A 10,339-nucleotide genomic window follows, 5' to 3' on the forward strand; every position below is an offset into this window, starting at 1 on the left:
GCAAATTTTGGACCTTTAAGGGGCCATAACTCTAGAACCCATTATGGGATCTGGCCAGTTTTCTAAAGGAACCAAGATATTATGCCAATACAAGTTCTATGTAAGTTTGATTAAATTGAAATCATAAATGAAGCTTCTATTGTGCAGACAAGGTCAAAATAGCTAATTCTGGCATTTTCAGGGGCCATCACTCTGTAACCCATAATGGAATCAGCCCAGTTCAAGAAAGGAACCAAGATATTATGGTGATTCAAGTTGTGTGCAAGTTTGGTAAAAATCGTATTATGAATAAAGCTGCTATTGTGCAGACAAGGTCAAAGTAGCTAATTCTGGCCCTTTCAGGGGCCGTTACTCTGGAACCCATAATGGAATCTGGCCAGTTCAAGAAAGGAGCCAAGATCCTATGGCGATACAAGTTGTGTGCAAGTTTGGTTGAAATAAAATCATAAATGAAACCATCTTCGGGCAGACAAGAAATTGTTGACGGACGGACGTTCCTACATATGGGTATTTATGTGGCTACTCTTTCGTTCTCTCTATTGTTCTTTTAGCCACCTAAAAGAAAAACAGCCACAGAAAAGCCTTACGGAATGAATGACATCAAAGAAAAAGTACAGTTACCTATTGTTCGTATAGCCACTTAAGTATGCAAATGTGGGCACGTACAGACGACGGGCGAATGGTGATCACAAAAGCTCACCTTGTCACTATGTGACAGGTGAGCTAATAATACAGTTGAAAGATTTTCACTACGTTCATACTCATCCGTACTCTGAATGTGTTCGTACTCAAAATAATTCGATTGTAAAATTATTACTTTCGAAACAGTATTACTGTGTACCAAAATTTTAAGTGAAATGCAAAAATAAGGGTAATTTTATGTTTGTAATAATGACAGATAAAATAATCGGTTAAAAACCTTTTGGAAGTGTTGTTGATTTCTGGGCCCTGGTTATAGATATTTAAAACATGTTTACCGTTTCCAAGAACAACAGAATGGAAATTAAAAATGTACCGATATCGTAAAATCATCACATATGAATACAATGCAAATAGATGTCATGTATTGTTTTTTTATGCAAGAATAGCAACAATTAACGTTTGTTTTCGGTCTCGGTCACAAACAATCCCGCGGGCTTCTGCAGACGTTAATAAACAAAAACGTGTATTATCCGTACAGAAATAGAAAATCAAAACTAATGCCTTACACACTACTGGATGCACATGCCATTAAAAGGGTCATGAAATTGGCCTTAATTTTTTCAAACGTTTTTAACAGAGTTTTAACAGGTCACAATTAAAATTCACCCATTACTTCTTACTATTTAATGGGATTTTCATGACCACAGTTTTAATGCCATACATTAAAAGCCATGAAATAAGTATATTGAAACCCTGGTAAAATATACCTTGTTAAAATGACATTGATGGCCATGAAAAGCTGCTTAAAATAAACCATTAAAATAAGTTAACAGGCTCCTTAAAACTCCATGAAAATTTTTAGTTGGCATGAAATTAATGTGCCATTAAAAAAATTACCCCTTAATTCCACATTAATTAGTAAGAACTAATGGGGCCATTAATTTTTTAATACTCTGTTAATGGCCGTTAATTATTAAAAAATTGATTAATGGTCTCATTGAATATGTCAGATTCAATTTTAATGGGCTCGTATTATTTTAATGGTATATCAAATTAAGGGCCATGAACATTTGCCATCAGAATTAGACATCAAAAGAGAACTAACTTCATATTGATATTTGCCGTATTGATTTAAACTACGTATTACTACACATGTAATAGTATCTATACATATGTACTGTTTTGTAAAATGCTAGAAGAACATTTGTTTCTTCTTTTTTCTCTCATTTTTGTAATGTTAACACATGTAACAGCCTCTTACAAACATTTGTCATATTGTATCCTTATTCTGTCATGTTCATATGAAATGAGAAAATAAATGGATATTGTATTGTATTGTGTTGTACTGAGAAGGGTTTACAGGTACCGGTTTAATAGATCAAGTGACCATGTGGGTAGTTTTAACTATTCAATATTATAATATTGAAAAAACGTTCCGACCAAGTTTTTATTGGTACACACATTACGCATCAGGTGTTTTCAAAAAGTAACTGTTTATGACAATGTCAGCGCACAATAGGCAATCACAATTTAGCTCTACGTCAGTACTTTGAGCTCAGGTGCATGCACTTAAACAGCTAAACAGCGTAGGTTCAAACCCTACTGGGACCAAATTTTTTTTCCCATGTTTTCCATTTTTTTCTAGTAAGTTTTTACTTCTTTCAAGACTAATTATGGATGTATTGTACAAAAGTGGAAAATTTTCATTTTATAAGCTATTTTTTGCTGTTCAATGTGAATTTACCTCTGAATCAGGAGGGGTAGAGTAAGACATCTTTAAAAATACTGAGTTACGTGCGGTAAAAGTTCTCTATTTTGCCTTCATTCTTTAGATTACATATTGTGGAAGAAATGCAGGTAGGTTTTACTATTGCCCCAAGGTTATTTTTGAATGAAGTGAGCAAAATTCAAAACAGACCCACAGGATTCGACCTTAATTTTTCAATGTTGGAGTTAGAATTCTGTCTCATTAAATCTGTTTACTTAAGGCACCCTAGAAAAAATGATTTTTACAGTTTTATTTTGTGTTTTATAATTGTTTAACAATAATTTGATGTTTCTTTTATCAAAATTAATGCTGTAATGAATTCTCTGCAAACGTTTTAGATAGTGGCCATTACACATAATTTTGTCTCTTCTTGAGCGTGAGAAAATACCATAAATTATACAAAATTTACAAAAAACGGCACGGTAAAAGTTGTTTAAAATTTGCAACACAGTGTGAAACATGGTCAACTTTAAGAATATACCAAGCAAATGCCATTTTTTAAACATTACTATTAGGGGTCCAATACCTTAAATGTAAAAACAATCAAATTTCCAAAAGTTCCTTTGTAGTAAATCTATACTGCTAGAGCTTTACATACCTTTTTGTTAGATTTGACGCCATATTCGCACCAAATATTATTGAATTCAGTAAAATATTTGCATAAATATAGAACAAAAAGAAAAGTTCAGCATTTTAAAGTCTTGGTCTAAGTCTTTAAATGTTGATGAGTATGGGTCCAGTATGGTAACTAAAATTTGAATAGAGGAACCAGACACCAAATAGCTGAAACCTTTATGTAAAAACCTTATCTTCAGGACGTTTTATACAGGATAGCGTCTTTAAAAATCTATAAAAAGATCCTTTGGAAGCAAAGAATGCAACCAAGAATAATAGCAGACTCGGTTTGATTGAGTAAAAGTAAAAATATAACATTATGTACTTTTTGAATTATAATTATTTTAAACGAGTTTTAAATTTTACACAAATGACTTCTTAAATACATAATAGGATATCTGTTTTGATGTTTTTGAAAACATTCCGTTAGAAAGGGCATGTATGAAGGTGCTTCACAGTCAGTTGAAAGATAAAGGGTGCGCCATTCGGATCACGAGGAGAGTACCGGACTAAAGGCTGCATTGAAGAGAATTGAAAGACCGTTTTGCAAAGAACAGTACAGGGAGAATATGAAGAAAATTGAATCGACAGTATACGCAAAATGCTACTCGGGATTGGTTCTTGTAGGACAATAATTACATAGAAAGTTAAGGTTGGAGAAATAAATGGAGATGGTTAACAATTACCACAGTAACACAAATATCTAGAGAAAATGGATATAAAGCCATATAACATTCAATAACTATCATGCATTCATCGTTTGAGGTAGGCATGGATATATTTTGATTTTGTTTCCATAGCTGAAACTTATCTTTTCACCGTAACCTATGCATTTTATCTTATCACTTTGCTACATTCTATTAAATCTGATTCACACGATATAATGATAAAATCTGTAAGAAGATCCTTCGCTAATCTGGTTCCCTGTCCAATATTGGTTCCCATTCAAAATGGCTTCCAATTATTGGATCAGGTAACCACTAAGCAAAATAGCCAAAATTGTGGCTAACAGACTGCGTCGTATAATGATATTTGAACAAAGCTGATTCCGTAATCAAAATATATACCAGTCGAGCACCTGAATAGCTCGGCCAATGAGATAGTGTCCTAGATTTTACCAACCAATGAAATCGTATCCTTGTTTCCAAGGTAAATAAAGAATGACATATCGACAACAACAACATGAAAACTTTTTCCCTCGATTCATTCGGAAAAATTTGAATTTCTATGACGAAAGTACTTCATTTCGTTGTATTTTATGCATGATCATCAGAGAAAAACACAACTTATGCCTCAAGTAATAATGTCTTTGTTCAACAAATGAAGAAAAGCTGAAACTACCAGAAAATGCTGCCCAAAAAGGGACACCTGCACTTTACCGGTACGCACATTTAATAAATACACCCCATTTTTTCCTACTGCCCTCACAGCCCCGTTTTTCTTTTTTCTTTAATGAATAAATTATTGTTACAATTTATTTAAATGATTGTAACGAGCACGTCATGCCTTTTAAAATCATATATGGCTCAAAATGTGCATTCTAGCCTTCCCCCCCCCCCCACCCACACACACACCAAAAAAAAATAGGCATGCCAGTGACACATGTTGACTCTTGTCAGTCTTGAATTTTGCCCAATAAAATTTATTATATTAGATATTTACAAGTCTTGTCTTTTCAAAATAAGTTCATTGATAAATGTGCAAAGTCAAAGCTTGTCAGTTTGTTAATGCATAAAACAGTCTCCCAACATTTATAATCATCATAAATTATATTTGCCAAAATGTGACAAAACCCTTATTTATTTTCATTTACACCTGCAATAAATCCCCTCCCCAGTCTCCTTCAAAACAAAACCAGGGACTTGCAGTTATAACTTGTCTTCAATACTGAATGACCATTCACTTGAAAATGCATATTTTGCATAAAATGCCAATTAAATGTTCATGTACTATTAAATCACTCTCAACTAGAATCACTAGTCATGATCAAATACACCCATAGCTTAATTTATGTGTGTCATGCATCTTCACTACAGGAATGTGCATGTCACATGAAGGCTGAAGACTGACAATTTTCAATGGAATGCAGTTTATCATAATGTGATACCTGCTATAAGGGCCACATTCAGTATTTTGGTTTATGAAGTTGCAAAGTTTCTTGAGGATTCCAAGCATATGACCGCTTGGAACATTGTGTAAGCATACCTGAAATGGTGCAAACTGACTTATATTTGAGGCAGTTTGAGCATGAGTTTTTTTTTACAAAATGTCACAAGTAAATTTTCTATATAAGCAACTTGACTAAGGTGATGGCTTTGACAGTCAGCAATAATAAAGAGTAATGTAAATAAAGTTCTGTGAGTGATTCAATGAAGCCAGCTGAACTTTTGTCTAAAATGATCGATGTATTAATTTTAGGCTGGTAAAAATCAATGCTTTTTGTATGCTTCCCCCAATAAACATCACAGTGAGATGTGCACTTACAGCACAGCTATAACTACTGAACAAATTTTGCAGTCTTGACTATCATTTCAAAGAGTATTTTTCTTTTATATTTTTTTTATTCATTTCATAATTATGACTTGGCCATATCTAAAAGATTTAACAAAACTGTCTCTAATCAGAATGTAAGTCAATATGTCAAAGTAAAAATAAAATGTTTTTGTATATTTACAGTTATTTTCCTTTCAGTTACCTATAATACATCTATATAGGTACTTTTAAACTATCTATCACAAATATTTGGTACTTGTACATTTTTAAGATAAAGAAAAGCAACAATAATTTTATTAAGGTACATAATGCAATGAGGACAGTCACATTTCATGGTGTGAGATCCCTTAATTGTTATAAAAATGTATTGAGACAATAATGTACATTTTGGTGATTAGTATGCAAGTATATGATCTTGAATTTATCATGTACTGTATATTAGTCTTTCATATTGTCCTTGTACCAACAAATTACTGTGTGGGAAATTTAGAGAAAGCCTGTTATGTTTTATGGTTATCTATATTATTTCTCAAAGTGTATACCAAAACAAAATTGTACAAAAATACACAATTAATGACAAAAAAACCCACAATGTTTTGTAAATTGGAAGTCCAAATAAATATTTCTCATATACAAAGGCTTAGACCTCACATATAAGTTGATTTCCTTTTTCTGAAATTTGGAGACTCGATGTTATTTCAAATCAGGAATTTTTAATGCTATTTACTCTGGAAAAAATGTTTTTATCAAAATTAACTAAAACTATCTGTTTGAGATTTTTCTGTATGAATAAATAGCACTTTTGGGTAAAATTTACTTTTATGTTGCTGTGCTGAACCATGATATACAAGAAAAAAGGACATGTCAGGAAAGGACAAACAGCAAAGTATGGGCTTAAAGTAGTATAATTTTCTGAGTAATTGTAAAAAGTCTTTTATACCTATTCAGTAAAAAATGGGGAAAACTGGATTTCTGTGAAACCAGGCCTCTTCCTACATTCTTACAATTATGGAGTGTGGAGTGTAGCAGGCATTTTTTTCAAACTGGAAAATATATAATTTTTGAAAACATTTTGGCACAATAACCTTTAAATTTCACTCAGAGTATATATTAACTGTTTACATAAGTAACAGATTGGTCAACACATTCTGGTGTTCTCCAATGAAAAACTTGCATTTGGTCAATCTCATTTAAGAAACATGTTTAAACTGAAAAATAGGCATATTCTTATACAACTGGCATCAGTTCCAAGAAATCATAGAAAATCCAAAATAATTTTTATGTCTCAGCTGCAAAAAAAAAGAAGAAAAAAACCTATTCCACTATTTTCCATATACTACATACTCTTATGCATTCCTAAGTTTCCTCAAATATGAATCTTCAAAATTTACTTTGTCTGCAGTGCATATAAATTAAAACCAAAATGACTTATAAAGGGAAAATAAAATGTTGTTGTTTTTTTTTAATAATAAAAATTATAAAAAATATTGTTTGTTTGCAGTGATCTGATATAGATGCTTTTCCCCCATTTCTGCCAACACAGACATGACAAAAATACAGACAAAGAAAATTCGAGCTGTCAATATTTAGGTTAATAATGAATAAATTATTACATTCTACAGAAATAAGTAAATAGTTAATACAATTTTTTCTGTATGCCAGGGCTTCCTGCTAGGATTTGAACCTAGAATTCTTACAGAAGTAAGTGTGTTTCCTTACACTACAAGAAGTAACCCCATAGCAACACAGACATTTTAGAGCATCCTAACACTTTCATTTATATATAATATAAAAGTGCAATTAGTTCCCAAATCTGCAATAACAGATGACAACTGAAAAGACATATACAAAACGGCAACCTATATTATATATGTGACGGGTGATACTTGTAAATATTTCAACGAAACAAAATTAAATACATCATGAACTGTTGTGATATGTGCTGATAAATTAGCAACACTTGGTAGTATGTACAAGTAAAAATAGCAAAATGAACCGCGCCATGAGAAAACCAACATAGTGTGTTTGCGACCAGCATCCGTGCAGTCTGGTCAGAATCCATGCTGTTCGCTTTCAACGCCTCTTGCAATTAGAGAATCCGCTAGTGAACAGCATGGATTCATGCTGGTTGCAAAATCACTATTTTGGTTAGATCTATACATAGATCTCTGAATTCGGCTACCCCTGTCGGGCCTCGGTCAGATAAAATACATGCGATCAGCTGTTTAGATGGCATAGAAGCTATGAATATATTTTGGTCTTCTCAATCTCATGGTGCAGCTCAAATGAAAGTGAATTTTGTTGTTGTTGAATCTATAAGTGTCAAAATTAAAAATATGTTTCATATTTATAAACAAACGGATGCGGTAACCGGATCCCTTGACCCTATGTCTACCGGTCTGGGTATGTTATAATTTACTGGTAATTGCTATTGGGAAAAGCTGAAGTAAGTTATCATCAAAATTGCCTCTTTCCATTTGTTATTAAAGAATCTATACATTTGTATGAAAAACAAGTATCTACAGTATGAGGCGTTAGACTTGAACTTAGATTATTAATTAAATGATTAAATCAATTATTTGGGGACGAACTGTCAAAACAAGAGCGAGTTGACTGGAGGCGAATCGGCAGTATGCCATCATTTACGCGTATTTTTAAGACCTTCGTCTACTTAACATTAAACAAACAATGAAGAACAGTAAATCTATAACATTTAAATGAAATGGGATTTGTAACTGCCTGTATTGATTTGAAACAAATCTACATTTCGTCAGAAAATAAAATCTCTCGGTAGCTTACCTCGCAGCCGCCGCCATATTTGTTTACCAAAATCCCATCAGCCAATCAGGCAACAGAAGTCGCTGGAGGTTACCTGTCGTACTTTTTTGAAGTTCGCAGGGGACCAGTCTAATCCTTCGCAAAGGTAGAATCCAACCAAGCAAAATGATAGCAGACTCGGTTTGACAGTTAAAACGCATTCTACTTGACTCACTAAACTATTACATCTCAATAGAAACAGTTTGGACAGCGCTTTTATGCAAGTACAAAATGGAATTTCGATGTTTTTTATGATTTAACTATATTTGTCAAAGTTTTCAGTGAACTTCAACAGATTTTTGGATTCATTCTGTAGAGTGGCTGAAAAGTTATTGCCACTGTCATGTTTAACATATTTTTGTCAAACAAATTGTCTAATCAAACAACTAAAAATGTATATAAAGCAACTAGTTTTAAGCCTACCATAAATGTACCTGTTTTCCCTCTTGAAAGTTAAGAACTCAGTCATTACATCCATTTACATTGCAAAAAGAATGATTAAAGATGGCGAATATTTCCTGAATGACAGTTGGTTTGATACTTAGTTTAAATACCAATACTGTTTAGTACTGACCCAGATTCAGTTTCAGGATACGTCTTCAAAAGATCATTTTTCTATCCAGGCATACATTTGGCTGTATATGTTCCTGTGGGATTTTCTTATATGTATTTGAACTGACTATTTTTTTGTTTTGCGGTGTATATGTTAAAGTCTATATAACAATAACATACACAAAACTTTATAATGATTTACTGAACTGGCATCTGTAGATACCTGAACTCTTATTTGTAAAATACTATGAATATAAACCAATGCCGAAATAACGTAAAAATTAAATAATATGTTCTGAACCTAAGAGACTGACCTGGTGGAGATTTCTTTTATTTACACTGTTCCCTGACTTTGGGACATGGTGGGGGTAAGAGAGGTTAGCTGCGCACCACAAACCGCTTTAAGCTCCCCAGTTGTATTTTTGTCCTTGTGTGTGAGTGTGTGTGTGTTGATGTGTGCACATCTGCATGCTGTGTAAGTTTCCTTTTGGGGAGACTGCATTTTTTTGGAACGTGGCATTCCCTGTTTGATATATATCCATGTTTTTTCTTTTATAATGTACTATATATAATCATTATAAAAGCAACTCGTAGGGCCAATGGAAATAAAAGTGAGATAAAATCAATTGTTGAAGGGCTATTCCAAGTGATCCAAGACATCAGTGAAAATACACAAAAACACTGTAAGAAATAAAACAATAAAACAACAGCAATAGAAAAATATTATATATGTTTGTTGCTAGCAACGTGTGTATTGTAAGTGTATCGATGTTGTACAAATTTAGGACTGTGAAATAAATCATTTGAACATATATCTTTTGAACATTTAATGCCACATAACAAAGGCGTTTTAATGACTTGTGAAACAACAAAGAGTTAACATGCAATTAATGAGATTTCATTTCTCTTTATAATTCCAATCTAGCAGTATTATATTTCCTTTGTTACATTAATCATTGATAGCCTATTTTGTGCACTTGACAGATAAATTGCCTCTTTTCTATATGACAATGAATGCAACCATAAGCAGTAAGTGTATTTGTGCATTTTAATTACAAACGTTAGGGTTCAGTACTGCTTAGCGTCAATAAAATAATGCTTAGTCACTCAAAGTTTTAGGCTTAAACAACTACAGCCAATATAAGGTTTGTTGTTTTCATGTCACATTGACTACTGCCTATCAAATGGCGACTTTCTAGCTTTGTATGGTGAAAAAAGACCCAATATTCCAATGCTCGTCTGATTTCAGGGCCGTCCCAAGTCATATGGATGGATGGCGTTTCAGTGCGTTGCCTCATTGTGTTTTCTTTTATTTGTTCCGATCTTCCTCCTTGTTTATATGTTTTACTATGTATACACATTTTTACGTATTTATGTATTATGCACACATCTAAACATACACTGGTTTAGGGTCGTGTTCTTATAAACAGGTTTTTACCCATAGGACATGCA

The 10,339-nt window shown here is 32.9% G+C and overlaps 1 protein-coding gene across 1 annotated transcript in view; it reads left to right on the forward strand.

Annotated features, from left to right (window-relative positions):
- Nucleotides 1–5,285, forward strand: part of LOC123554551 (uncharacterized) — a 179,333-nt gene extending 174,048 nt beyond the window's left edge. The window contains exon 5 of the mRNA XM_053548026.1: nt 3,456–5,285. The gene's annotated coding sequence lies outside the window, so the exon portion shown is untranslated. The remainder of the gene's footprint in view (nt 1–3,455) is intronic.
- Nucleotides 5,286–10,339: the final 5,054 nt, after the last annotated feature.

The sequence above is a fragment of the Mercenaria mercenaria genome, chromosome 7 (assembly GCF_021730395.1).
Source record: "Mercenaria mercenaria strain notata chromosome 7, MADL_Memer_1, whole genome shotgun sequence".
Lineage (NCBI taxonomy): Eukaryota > Metazoa > Mollusca > Bivalvia > Venerida > Veneridae > Mercenaria > Mercenaria mercenaria.